The sequence below is a fragment of the Desmodus rotundus genome, chromosome 7 (genome assembly GCF_022682495.2).
Source record: "Desmodus rotundus isolate HL8 chromosome 7, HLdesRot8A.1, whole genome shotgun sequence".
NCBI classification, from domain to species: Eukaryota; Metazoa; Chordata; class Mammalia; order Chiroptera; family Phyllostomidae; genus Desmodus; species Desmodus rotundus.
The window spans coordinates 81,520,811-81,535,814 of NC_071393.1; the positions used below are offsets into that span (position 1 = coordinate 81,520,811).

A 15,004-nucleotide genomic window follows, 5' to 3' on the forward strand; every position below is an offset into this window, starting at 1 on the left:
AAAGGATGTTCTGCATCACAACAGTGAAATTCCCAGCTCCCCTCCTCTGGTCATCTCTAGCACACTGGCAGCCTTACCACTCCACACGCTACCAGGAATATTGGAAGTCCCTTCTCAGAGGAAACTGAACCATCCTAGAGACATGATACTGACATTTGGTGACCCCCCCCGCCCCCACAAAAAATTCTCCTGCTACTCTCTGACCCTGTTAGAAGCCCATTTACAAAATTTCTAATCAGCTTTTTAGTGATTCACTATTAAATATGGTGGAACATTAAAAGATAATTAGACCTTAGAAGAAAGCCTCTAACATGGGGCAAACAAAGAGAAAAAAGGAGCACAGAGGAGACAGAGACGATGGTAAAGGCAGAATGCTTCAGAGAAGCCTCAGTGTCCTCAGAGATGAAAGGAAAGGAAAGGATAGAATATTATTTATAAAAAGGAACAAACAATAAGACAGAGCTTTGGGGTGTTAAAAATATAATAACTAAAACAAAAGTTCTGTAAAGAGATTGGAAGAACTCTTTGATAAAGTAAGAAACAAAAAGAGCTGGACAATAAGAGAGAAAGATAGGAAAATTTATAAATCAGTTTCAGAAATTTGATATCTAGCTAGTAAAGTGACAGAGAGAAAACTGTCACCAGAATATTGTTAAAAAATAATATTTCTCCAAAGTAGAAACATGAGTTCTCACATTGAAAGGTGCTCATTAGATGTTCAACAGAATAAATGAAAAAAATCCCTAAATTATACCTCAATAAAAAATTTTTTTTTAAAGTAAACAAACCAGCGTATACCAACTGGGAATTTTGAAACTTTCTTTTTTAATAAAATTAGTGTATTTATTTATTTATTTATTTATTGTTGTTTGAGCACAGTTGTTCCATTTTCCAGCCACTGTTTTCCCCTGCGCCACCTCCCACCATCTTCCACCCTTAATCTTTCCTACCTTTGGCTTTGTCCATGAGTCTTTTATACATGTTCCTTGATGACTCTTTCCCTTCTTTCCTGTTATCTCCCTCCCTCCTCCCCTTTGGTTACTGTCAGTTTGTTCTTTTTTTCAATGTCTCTGGTTATATTTTGTTTTCTTGTTTATTTTGTTGATTAGGTTCCACTTATACGTGAGATCACATGGTATTTGTCTTTCACTGCCTGGCTTATTTCACTTAGCATAATGCTCTCCAAATCCACCAATGCTGTTGCAAGGGGTAGGAGCTCCTTTCTTTCTGCTGAGTAGTATCCCATTGTGTAAATGTACCACAATTTTGTGATCCAGTCATTTACTGATGGGCACTTAGGTTGCTTCCAGCACTTGGCTATTGTAAATTGTGCTGCTACGAACATTGGGGTGCATGGGTTCTTTTGAGTTCTTTTCAGGATTCTTAGGGTATAGTCCCAGCATTGATATTGCTGGGTCACAAGACAGTTCCATTTTTTAGTGTTTTGAGGAAATTGCAGACCATTTTCCATAGTGGCTATACCAGTCTGCATTCCCACCAACAATATGCTAGAGTTCCCTTTTCTCCACAACCTCGCCAACACTTGTTTGTGATGGCCATTCTGACTGGTGTGAAGTGATATCTCATTGTGCTTTTAATTTGTATCTCTCTGCTGGCTAGTGATGCTTCACACACACAAACACACAAAGTTGATAGAAAAAGCAAGAGATAAGGGAGATAACAGTGGAAGGATCAGGGGTGAAAACTAATTTATCAAAAACAGTTTTGGGGAGGATGGAGGAGAACCAAGATGGAGGCATAGGTAGACACACTGCACCTCCTCGCACAACCAGAACTGACAGAAAATCGAACGGCAAGGAAGTCCGAAACCAAGGAGATAAAAAATAAACATTCATCCAGACTGGTAGGAGGGGCGGAGATGGCAGCCGGAGCGGAGAGGACTCGCGTTGCCTTGGCTCCACTGAGACTGGGGGAGTGGGGGACTAAGGGGGCAGGCAGTCTGACCACTAGCAGACCCTGTGGCCCCACATTTGCGCACAGATAAACCGGACAAATGGCGGGGAGCGAAGCAGACCTCGTAACCCAGGGCTCCAGCTCAGGGAAATAAAGCCTCAAACCTCTGAGTGAAAACACCCATGGGGGTTGGGGCGGCAGCAGGAGAGACTCCCAGCCTCACAGGAGAAGTCCTTGGAGAGACCCACAGGGGCCTAGAGCGTGCACAAGCCCACCCACTCGGGAACCAGCACCAGAGGGGCCCAGTTTGATTGTGGGTATCTGAGTGAAAGACTGAAATCCAGTGGAGAGTGGAGAGGGCGCCATTGTTCCCTCTCGGCCCCTCCCCCACGTACAGCCTCACAGGGCAGTGACCAGCGTTACCCCACCCCGGTGAACACCTAAGGCTCCGCCCCTTAAAGTAACAGCCGCGCCAAGACAAAAAAAAAAAAAAAAAATGGCCCAAATGACAGAACACTTCAAAGCTCCAGAAAAAATACAACTAAGCGAGGAAGAGATAGCCAACCTATCAGATGCACAGATCAAAACACTGGTTATCAAGACGCTCACAGAATTGGTTGAATCTGTTCGAAAACCAGATGAAAAAATGAAGCCTATGCTAAGAGACACAAAGGAAAATGTACAGGGAACCAATAGTGATGAGAAGGAAACTGGGACTCAAATCAATGGTGTGGACCAGAAGGAAGAATGAAACATCCAACCAGAAAAGAATGAAGAAACAAGAACTTGGAAAAATGAGGAGAGGCTTAGGAACCTCCAGGACATCTTGAAACGTTCCAACATCCGAATTATAGGGGTGCCAGAAGGAGAAGAGGAAGAACAAAAAATTGAAAACTTATTTGAACAAATAATAAAGGAGAACTTCCCTAATCTGGCAAAGGAAATAGACTTCCAGGAAGTCCAGGAAGCTCAGAGACTCCCAAAGAAGCTGGACCCAAGGAAGCACACACCAAGGCACATCATAATTACATTACCTAAGATTAACCAGAAGGAGAGAATCTTAGAAGCAGCAAGAGAAAAAAACACAGTTACCTACAAAGGAGTTCCCATAAGATTGTCAGCTGATTTCTCAAAAGAGACCTTACAGGCAAGAAGGAGCTGGCAAAAAGTATTCCAAGTCATGAAAGGCAAGGACCTACATCCAAGATTGCTCTATCCAGCAAACCTGTCATTTAGAATGGAAGGGAAGATAAAGTGCTTCTCAGATAAGGTCAAGTTAAAGAAGTTCATCATCACCAAGCCCTTATTATATGAAATGTTAAAGGGAGTTACCTAAGAAAAAGAAGATCAAAAATATAAACAGTAAAAATGACAGCAAACTCACAGTTATTAACGACCACACCTAAAACAAAAACAAAAGCAAACTAAGCAAACAACTAGAACAGGAACAGAGCCACAGAGATGGAGATCACATGGAGGGTTATCAATAGGGGAGCAGGAGGGGGAGAGTGGGGGGAAAGGTACAGAGAATAAGTAGCATAAATGATAGGTGGAAAATAGACAGGGGGAGGGTAAGAATAATGTAGGAAATGTAGAAGCCAAAGAACTTATAAGTATGACCCATGGACATGAACTATATAGGGAGGGAATGTGGGAGGGAAGGGGTGGGCAGGATGGAGTGGAGTGAGGGGGTGGAAATGGGACAACTGTGATAGCATAATCAATAAATATATTTAAAAATGATAAAAAGAAAAAAACAGTTTTGGAAGATAGAAAGCAACAGAGTAATATCTTCAAAATATGAATTTAGCTTATAGTAAATTGATCAAGTGTAAGGATGGAATAAAATATCCTCAAACATGCAAAGTCTAAAAGTCTACAGGATGTAACACATCAAAAAGCTAGAGGGTAAAACCAAGAAAGAAGATGACATTCGAACTAGGAATGGGAATCCTACATAGGACAGAGAAGCTGGGTATTTTTTGAACGTTAGTGAAGGGGAATTCCAACCTAACTTAAACCCATGATACACAGCGTTAGAAAGCTCTCAGTACAGATTAGAACCACAAGAGGGAGGGAAAAAGTGAAATTGATAAATCTTACCAGGAAAAAACCCTTGATAAATATGACATTTGACCATGTGAAAAAATGGATTGAGAGTGATATTACAGAGTTGTTTTAGGGTATGGGAAGGTTTAGCTGGAAATACAAATAAAACTAAGCAAATGAGGAAATTAGGAAGTTACTAAATATAGGAAAAAGGAAAAAAGTTATTCCAGGAAGGAAATAAATTATTTTTAATTATTTGGCTCATAAGCAAACAATAACCCTAATAATTAATGCATTGAATATGGATCTAACCAAAATTTTTGTCATATGCTTACGAGAAAGATTGAGAAGAATGGAAGGTGAGTGTAAGAGAGCTGAAGTCCTCATTTACTGTTACGGGAAGGCAGTAGATAAGCTTTAAAGCAGAATAACCAGGAGATAGCGTTTTACTGAGATTAACGCAAGAGCTCAGTGTTGGAAGTGACTGGGCAAACAGCACTGGGGAGGGGCCTGAGCTGGGGAGAGCTAGGGACTGCTCCTGTTATTATAATCCTTTTAGTTCAGTTCATCTTTTAGATTATGTGTATGTATTCCTTCTGTGAAAGTAAAAGTTAATTGAAAATACAGAAAAGGATAGAGGGAAGGGGTTAATGGAATGAAAGGTAAGAGGGCCAGTGGATGACACAGATTACTGCAGTTGGGGGAGCTGGAAGATGAGGAGGCAAGAAGGGATTGAATGAGCCAAAGTTAGAGATTGAGAACAGATGAGCTGCTGGACCAAGACCAGGTCAGAAAGGCCTAGGGAGAGACTTGTTGATGGGTTTTGGGTGAAAGAATCCAAGAAAATGCAGGCATCTTCCACTTAATGACAGCAGTCCATTCCAAAAATCAGGGGCTCTGCACAAGTGGGGGCCCATTGCTTATTACGTTAAATAGGGATAATTATAATGCATTACTCAACTCAACTAAATAGTTTTCTACAGTGTTACAAAAACAGTAAAAATTCCTCTCTATATGTCACAGGAATACAATGAAAAATACTTAAAAAAGACTTCCTGAGCATAAAACAATTAATGTGGGTGTTAACAAGCAGTTACTTCACACAGCAATACTCTGTGTGTCTTCTCTGTGAAATTCTGGTATCCCAGTATTTTGTACACTGTATTGTTAACAATGTTGTATTTAGGTTTGGGGATGTAAGTATATTTTTTTTTACATAAACACCTTTCAAATAAGTATTATACTTAGATATATATATATATAGTCTCTGACGTTTGAGTGTCAAAATGCAGGAGGTGCTCTACCAGGAAAATGTTAGTTGGTGAGACATTCTGTAAGGTACACCTGTATTTTGTCAGCTAGGATTCAGGTTGCTCTATATTTGTGTCCAGTTTCTTTCTGTTCTTAGAGTTGTCTTTGGAGGCCAAGGAAAAAGGACCAAGTTACTCTTAAGGATCTTAAATTAGAGATAGCTAGCTGGCTTGGGAGACAGGTTGCAACTCTAAAGGCAAGCCTTGGATAGTAAGGTGTGTTAGGTTGGTTTCTACCCACAAAACCTTTCCTCTGCTGGCGTGGGGTAGGGTGTGGTGTAGATTTTGAATTCTTGAGATGGTGGCCTGAGCAAGTGATGCTCAGAAGATGTCCTTTGGAAGACGGGGGGTGCAGTAGTAGAAGAATATACAGCTGAGTTGCATCCCTCATATTGAAATGTGAGGAGGAGAAATCCCTTATTACAGTGGGTGATGAAGGTTGAAATGGCCAGCAGGGAGCAGTGGGGTAGTATGGTATTCTATAGGTGGGTATTTTTGGCATTTTGTCAAAAATGCAATTCTTATGACTGAGTAACAGTATAAGGGTTGGACATAAAACTTTCCCCTTGAAGTTTGCAGTCCACTGAAGAAGGTGAGGAAGTTCAGAGTTAGGTATAAAGAATCCTGTTCATTATTCGGAAGCCTGGCATAGCGGGAATTACACTGGATTTGTGAGGGAGTGTGTCCCAGAGGAGATAAGGCTTTTCAGCCACAGTACAAACTTCCTTTCCTAAGTCTCGGAAGCAGTGATTCACTGACATTCGTTGAACACTTAACATGTGCCAGACATTGTAGTAGACAGCAGGGACACAGCTGTGAATGAAGTGGGTGAAGCCCCTGCTTTTGTGGAACTGAAATACATGCTAGGGGGGGTGCTGATGGTGGGAGATAATGAACAGCTATCCAATAAATACATGCCTGGTTTAATGGTAGCGTGGGCTGTGAAGAGAAGTAGGCCATGGTAAGGGGAAGCTGCTATTTTAGATAGGGAGTTAGGAGAAATCCTCTCTAAGGAGGAGACATTTGAAGAGACCTGGGGGAGTGAGCAGAGAAGGGAGGCAGAAGGCACCCTGAGTGCAGAAGCCCTAAGGGAATGTGTTTGTCCCCATCCAGGAAGAGCAGAGGCCTGTGTGGGTCCGGTGTGGTGAGTGGGGGAGGGCAGAGTGGTGGGAGGTGGCTCAGTGTTCAGAGGGCACGTGGTGTAGGGTCTTACTTGGAGGTCATTCCAACTGTACTAGAGTGCTTTTGGAGGGCTGTGAGCTGAGGGCGCCAAGATGCGATTTCTATTGATTTGAGTTCTTTTGGCTGGGAGTACCTCACTGTACCCTATCCTGGCATGGGAGGGGACAACTGAAAAAAAAGAAAGAAAAAAATAAGAAAAGAAAAGGGATGGTCAATGCCATTATGGAACTCAGAATACGCATAGTGAGATACTAACAGGAGACTTATTAATTGCACTTCTATCTCATAGAAGGTGTGAAGTATTTTATATGTAAAAGCAGAATAGTGTTTTAAGAATTTGGCTTTTTGGTGAAGATGAATAGGGAATATTTTAAGCAAGTGGTGAGTTCTAAAAAAATTTGAAGGGAAGGTTGTGTCTCGAAACTAAGTATTGGGAGAGGCCTAAGGGCATTTCAAGCAGAGTGAACCCATAAGTGTCTTACAACAGTTCTCTCAGCCAGACATAAATATGTGTCAGCTGAGGCCTAGAAATTCTTATGCAGCCTCGTGAAATTCCTGTTAAAACCTTATTTGACTACAGGGATATTTTCTAGTTGCTTAAGTCCCTGGACAGATTTAGTTAACTCGATTTCAGGGGCAAATTAGTCATGTAGACATGAGTTGATACCCTTTTCAGAGGAGTGTTTTTGCAGTTTGAAATCCATACTGTGCAAGGGACTTTTGAGGTTCAGAAGCAGAGTAAGTGGAATGTTAAAAGTTTTGTGCCAAGTATGTCCAAGTTTTCATTTTTCCCGAGTTTATAAGGGCTGTTCCCTTGAGAAAGTTTAAGGCTCTATTTTTCTTTGCATATAGCTACACTTAAGTTAAATATTTCTTGGCTTTCAGAATGAGACCTTGTGCTTCAAAAGTAAAGACATGGTCTACATTATAAAATGAAAATAATCTCATAATTATACAAAGGTTTAAACTATGATTTGAATGTTTTAATAGCAGTTTGCTACATGGTATAAGAAAAATCAGAAAACAATTTGCACTGTCACCAATTATTATGTTTAGAAGTCCATGCAAGGACACTGTTTCAGTTTGCTTAGGATAACGAAAACCTTATCCATATAATGGTTAAGGAAAATGGTAGTTTAAAACACTCCAGCCAGATGTTGACTGCTAATGAGCTGCAGCATCACGGCCTCTAAGAAGATGGTAAATCCAGAACACAGTCTTTGAAAAGACTCTCTTAATTAAGTGTTGAACATGGACTGAAGCCATGTGCTCCCTGCTACAAAAACCAGGAGTGCTTAGGGTTACCACTGGGTGGCCTTGTTTAAAACGTTTGAAAATTTGAGTTAATATTGTTACTACCTCAATATAAAATCGCTCGCATAGTTTTACCTATAAAAAGAACGAAGTTCCTTTTAGTTATGTGGGATGGTGTTTGTATCTCTGGTTACAATTTTTTTTTCTTTTTTAGATGTAGGATTGGAGACTGAATTCATTTATTTAATGATTTTGAGTCATTTGGGTTCATTGGATGATGTGACTAAGCTGTTTGATTGCAGATTAGAAGCCTTACTTTGCAGAGATTGTTTAGGTCACCTCCGTTTTTTTCCATTTCCCTTACTAGGCTAAGTACATGTTTGCCTTTAGGATAAATGAAGGCAAACAAGACTAATTAAGGAGCAGCAGATTGGAGGAACATGGGTCACTCTTTCCAAGCGGTTTTGAATGAAACCACTATTGCTGCAAATTCATGCGTGGTTGTGTTTTGAACTTTCCTTGTGACCCTTAGATCCTTATCGTTATTAGGTCACCTTGTCTCCAGGCCTCCCAACTTTGGTCTGCACAGCGGTAAGTTAAATATCACCCAACACGGTGGGACAGTGCAGGTGATATTAAGTGCACCGCATATGTTCATAGCTCTCACGACTACATTTGTTGTGTGGCATGAAAATAACCAAAAGATGAAAATACAAGGATAAATAATCCCCTTACCAAATTCAGAGGGGTTTGTCATCTATTTTCATGCATTTATGTTTCATAGAGGCGATGGTAACCATCTTGAAGAAAAGTTACCTAATATACCTAATATGTAGAATACTCAGGACAATAAAAGGCTCTGGATTGTGTCCCTATCTGTGACAACGTACTCTGTAACTTGTAGGTCTCAACTTCTGTTTTTAAAGTGAGGGTAAGAATAGCTAGCTGCTTCTTTAAATTCACAGGGGCACATCAGTTACATTTGTTGAATATTTTTAATTCCCTGACCTTCCTGATGGAAGATTTTGGGAAAGTTTAAGGGAAGAATTTAGCAAGAAAATAGGTAAGGTGGGAAAATAAATTAGTGGTCAGGGAAGTTTTTGTAGTGGCATGAAATTTTTCACGTAAGAACAACTGCCCTGCACAGAGGAGAGTGACTCACAAGGAAGAGGTCACCTAGTGGGGGCTGAGGCCTGCGCTGCAGCTCTGGGCACACAACGGTTTGGAGCGTACGATGAACAAGTGTGACTTTGAAGCTGTGTTAGGATTTATGTAAGAGTAAAAGATGCCGCTTTAAAAAAAAATGACTGGAATGCCTAGATGTTACATATACATCATCTCTAATCTTGTGGTAGCTTTATAAAGCAAATTTTTAATTTCAGTTTTGCAAGGGAAAATATTGCGGCTCAGAGAATTAATATAATGTGGCTAATTTAGACCAATGACTTGTGAATGGAGTTGTCTGGCTTCTGGCTCAGGAGATTTGATTCCAAATAGGTGTGTTTCCCACTCAGCCATGCTGTTCCCTAGGATGTGATGCGATGAGCATTACAGAAGTAGGGGGCGCACTGGAGATGTGTCCAGCCCTAACATGCTGTGATCTTCCTGATGTCCTGAAATAGATGGAAGTGAATTACGATTTTTCATGTATATGCTTAATAATAAGAATTGAATGTTGTTTATACATCGACCTATTTTATACTCATTGTCAAGATAACAATTAATTTTTTTCTTAAATCCTGCTATATCCAAAACAAAGGTTTGGATGTTTAGCATACAGAAAACCCCATGTATAGTCCTTAGGTTTCATGAATTTAGAATTTAGTTGGTGAGATTGGGTGATCACAAAAATAGCAATGTCACATAAAGTAGTAGCATACACACATTTTTCCAAAGTATATGAACCCAAGAACATTTCTCAACTTCTTTTATGAGGCCAGTATAACCTTGTTATCAAACCAAAAGTGATGCCTTGATACCAAATGTGACCCAAGGACTGTATAAGAAAAGAAAACTACAGGTCAATCTTTTTTATGAACCTAGATGGAAAAAATTATAAACAATATTACCAGCTATTTAAACCAGTAATATAATAGGACTAAAGGTTGGGGTTTCAATTGAAATCAATATAATTAACAGAATGAAGCAGATGATATCTTGGTGGGTAAAGGAAAGTATTTGATAAAATTTAACATTTCTTCATGATAAAAAAAATTCTCAGGAAATTACAAGTAGAATTCAGTATAATAGCTTGCTTTGGGATTAGGGGAAAGAAATGACTAGGTGGGGACGTGACGGGACTTTCTAGAGTGCTGGCAGTACTTACTTCTTGACCTTGATGGTGGTTACATGGGTGCTCTCTTTGTGACAAATTATTGAACTTTATTTTATGCTTAATACACTTTTACTGGGTGTCTTATGCTTTAATAAAAGAAAAGAAAGGCCAATAGACATATGAAAAGATGTAACACATCACTAATGATCAGAGAAATGCAAATTAAAACCACAATAACGGTGAGGGACAAATACCATATGATCTCACCTTTAACTGGAACATAATCAACAACAAAAAAAAAGCAAACAAAATATAACCAGAGTCATCGAAATTAAGAACAATCTAACAATTGCCAGAGGGGTGGGAGGAGGGGACAGTCGGGAGAAGGGTTTTCAGGAACTACTATAAAAGACACATGGACAAAACCAAGGGGGAAGGTGGAAGCAGGGGTGGGAGGTGGGTTTGGATGGGGTGTGGGGAGGGATGGGGAGAAAATGTAGACAACTGTAATTGAACAATAAAATAATTAAAAAAATAAAACCACAATGAGATATCATCTCACATCTGTCAGAATGGCTACCATCAATAAATTCACAGAAAGGCCCTGGCAGACCATTCTCTCATGCAAAATAGCACTTTCTGAAAATGCTCGCCAAAAAAGAAGCATAAATGTAGTGCAGCGATTCATATGGCACTGAATGGGACTTGAAAAAGACACGCAGAGGATTGTGGCAAGACCTTCCAGTACGCGTGCAGCTGTCCCTGTGCCAGGGGACCTGCATTCCCGTCTCCCACCTACCGAACTGCCCATGAGTTCCCTGCAGAACACGGATCCGCCTGGTAGGAAAAGGAGAGTGGAACACTGCCCACACAACCAAACGTGTCCAGTAAGACCATTGAATCACTGAGCAACCAACCAGCCTCGAGACCAGACACTCAAGAATGAGAAACTTCAGAAACGAAGCTAGTTGCTTCTTTTGAAGACTGTTGTGGCTGTAATGCCAGGAAGCAGACTTTTGACAGCTCAAAGGTGTCCTCAGAAGTTGCTTTATCAAAGCCCAGAAAGGCTTTGGTTACATTACCTGTCAGTGCAGTTTTCTCCTCTGCCTTTGTGCTCACAGCTGACGACTCCGCCCAGTCTGTGGTGTCAAGTGTCAATCATCAGGGCTCTGCCCGAGTGCTGAGTGCGTACTGCCCTTGTCAATAAGAACTCTGATCATTGGCTTTGATTCCGAGGCCTGCTCTCTTAAGGAGAGGCTCTGTCTTTCAAAAATTGTAACTCCTGTTACTGTTGAGCCAATTAGTGTTCAAGTGAACTTGGGTAAAAGTCCATCTAATCCTTCATGAAACTTAGGGAACACATTTCAAAAGAACAACATTTCTTCAGTCAACGTACAGACAGATCTGTCTTATGCCCTGCGGCAGTGTACTTTCTGCAGAGTGGTGAGCCCTGATTCCTCTTGTTGTCTTGTTCTCAAACTGATTTCACATTTGGTTCTCACGTTTCCCTTTTCATTAGTGTTCTTATTCAAACATTTTTGCCCAGTTCAAAGGTAACTTCATCTATAGCTGTTCAGACTGATACACTTTTAGATGCTTGTTTACAGTCAGGTGGGATCTCCAGAGAAACCCAAACCAGTGGAATGCAAAGTTCAACAGATGAACCAGTATAGATGGACCAAGTGTAATGTGTGGAGACATTTTTGAGTGTCCATTCATCACACGGTGTCTCTGCAGACAATATTATAAGCAGCAGCTTAGTAGGAGAGACTGCAACTCTCTCCTACTCAGGTTTACTCCGGGTTTGTTGCCTCAGAACCACCCTAAGACTTTAAATCAAGATATTGAGAAATCTGCACCAATTTCAAACTTCAGTGCACCAAACAGTATGCTGCTTCACAGAGCATGGCAGATAACGAGACCCAGACCATAGATGTATTAAGTGATTTAAAAAACACCTTCATTTAATAATGAAGGTGTCAAATAATCTGGACGGTCATAGTCTTCTGTCTGACATGAATGCTGGACCTGACACCCAGCCCACCAGGATTTTGCAATTTATTTTGATATCAAAGAGCTCTTTTTGGCCTCAAACACCTAGACTCACACTGAAGAGAGTGAACTTCGCATCATGACCACGGGCCAGTCTTAGCATCACTGAACACACAGGAGACCCAGACTGACTTCTTACTTGCAGACATCTCTGCCCAGCCTTACTGTTGTAGGGGAAATTCTAATTTCTTAGGCCTTGAAATGTTTTACATGCAGACACAGACTTAAACTTCTTTTTAGACAGCAGCCCTCATCTGCCTCTGGTAAATGTTCTGAAACACTCTAGCTTTTTCGTGAGTACTGATTCATCTGATACAGAGACCCCAAATCAAAAAATCTCTGCTGCTAAAACATCTGCTCTAGAAAGCAAGGTTTAGTTGGATAGTGCAGACATACGCATCTTGCATTCTGGCTTTGAAACCCTAGGAAGCTTGTTCTTTGCAAGCAATGAAACTCCTACAGCAGTGGATGGCTTTCTTCTGGCTGATTTGGCCTGGAACACGATGGGATCCTGGTTCAGCTCTGTAGAAAACCAACATGTATAGAACCATGCACACTCTCCAACTTCTAAAAGTGGAGTCCCCGAGTGGGATGGCATTTACAATTTCCTTCTGGATTTAGAAAATGAAGAATGGAGACAACAGTATTAACCCTATTGAATGTAGTTAGTAAGCAGTTGCTTCAATTCTTTGAAGTTCTTTGCCTTTTGTACTTGAATAAATGTGAGTGTGAGATGTTGATCTGAAAAAAAATCCATGTGCAGGTTTCTGTGTGACATAATTTTCAACTCCTTTGGGTAAATTCCAAGGAGTGCGATGGCTGGAACATGTGATGAGAGTATGTTTCATTTGGAAAGAACTGCCAAACTGTCTTCCAAAGTGGCTGCGCCATTTTGTGTTCCCACCAGGAATGAATGGGAATTCCTGTTGCTCTGCATCCTCGCCATCATTCAGAGTTCTGGATTTTGTCCGTTTTAATAGCTGTGTAGTTGTATCTCGTTGTTGTTTTATTTTTCATTTCCCCAATAATATATGATGTGTAGCATCTTTTCATATGCTTATTTGCCATCTGTATTATCTTTTTTGGGAGGGGTCTGTCAAGATCTTGGGCCAATTTTTAAATCAGGGTCTTTGTTTTCATATTGCTGAGTTTTATGAGTTCTTTGCATATTTTGGATAACTGTCCTTTATCAGATATGTCTTTGGCAAATATTTATCCCAACCTGTGGCTTCTCTTTATTCTCTTGACATTGTCTTTTGCAGAGCAGAAATGTTTTTTATTAAGTTTTGTTTCCTTTTTTTATAAAAAGATTTTATTTATTTACTTCTTAGAGAGAGGAGAAGGGAGGGAAGGGGGAGGGAGAGAGAGAGAGAAAGATCAATGTGTGAGATACATCAATTGGTTGCCTCTCACACTCCCCCAAATGGGGAACCTGGCCTGCAATCCAGGCATGTGCCCTGACTGGGGATTGAACCTGCGAGCTTTTGGTTCACAGGCTGGCACTCAATCCACTGAGCCCCACCAGCTAGGGCAGAAATGTTTCATTTTAATGAAGTCAAGTTTTGGTGTTGTATCTTAAGAGTCATTGCCAGATCCAGGGGTGTCCAACCCACAGCCTGAAGGCCGCATGCAGCCCAGGATGGCAATGAATACGGCCCATCACAAAATCGTAAGTTTACCTATAACCTTTTTTTTGCTCATCAGTTTTTGTTAGTGTTTGTGTATTTAATGTATGCCCTAAGACAACTCTTCTTTTTCCACTGTGGCCCAGCGATGCCAAAAGGTTGAACACTGCTGTTAGGCCACCTAGGTTTCCTTTTGTGTCATCTTCTAGGACTTTTATGGTTTTGTGTTTTACATTTAGGCCTGTGGTCCCTTTGAGTTAATTTTTGTAAAGATGTAAGGCCTGTGTTTAGATCCTCTTTTTGCGGGGTGTATGAATGTCCAGTTGTTCCAGCACCACTTATTGAAAAAACTCATCTTTGCTCCATTGCATTGCTTTTACTCCTTTGTCAAAGATCAGTTGACTATATTTAAGTGGGTCTGTTTCTAGGCTCTCTATTCTGTTCCATTTATCAAATTGTCCGTTCTTGTGCCAATACCACATGTCTTTGATTACTGTAGCTTTATAATAAGTCTTAAAGTTGGGTAGTGTGAGTCCTCCAATTTCTTCTTCTTTAATATTGTATTGGCTATTGACGCAGATCCAGGCCCGCAGGGTCTGCTGTTGTGGCTGCAGTATACACATACACACGGACTACAGAGATCCTGTGGAGGGAAAGGGACAGTGCGGCCACTCTCTCTAGAGGAGAGCGCCCCGACCCTTGCTTTGACAGGCTTTTATTGTTTTTCTAGGCCTCTTACATCAAAGATGGTCCTCCTTTACTATGCAAAGGTTTGTTTGGGGTGGTTATCTTTTACAGACAAAGGAGAGGATGTCACTGAATACATGAAAGAAGGATATTTGCAATGTAAAAGGAGAAATGGTGAAACCAACCATGTTCCATACCTGGAAGGTCTAGCCCAGAATTTGGGAAGATAAAGATATTCAGTAAACATTTGCTGCCTCAGGGTGAGGGAGTTTTAGCAAGAGCAAGTCTCATAGCAGTGTAGGTACAGTGCAGGCCTGATTTCCCACAGGAGAACCTATCCATGGATGTGGGTCCTGCCCGCCAACCTTGCTCCCCACCGTCTTTTCCAAGTGGGGGCTGAGCCACATTTCCCACACTTGGAACAGTTCCCCACAGACTATTCTAGATCTTTTCCCTGTCCATATAAACTTTAAAATCTGTCAGTAAACACAAATAACTTGCTGGGATTTCAATTGGGATTGCATTGAATCTGTAGATCAAGTTGGGGAGAGGTAACATCTTGACAATATTGACTCTTCCTATTGATGAACATGGACCATATTTCCATTTATTTAGTTCTTTAATTTTGTTCATTAGAGTTTTGTAATTTTCCTTGT

At 40.7% G+C, this 15,004-nt stretch overlaps 1 protein-coding gene and 1 pseudogene across 4 annotated transcripts in view; both read left to right on the forward strand.

The window, feature by feature from the left end:
- Positions 1-15,004, forward strand: part of GALK2 (galactokinase 2) — a 139,411-nt gene that overhangs the window by 37,313 nt on the left and 87,094 nt on the right. The gene's annotated exons all lie outside the window — the stretch shown is intronic.
- On the forward strand, positions 8,944-13,597 carry LOC112311598 (ATM interactor pseudogene; annotated as a pseudogene).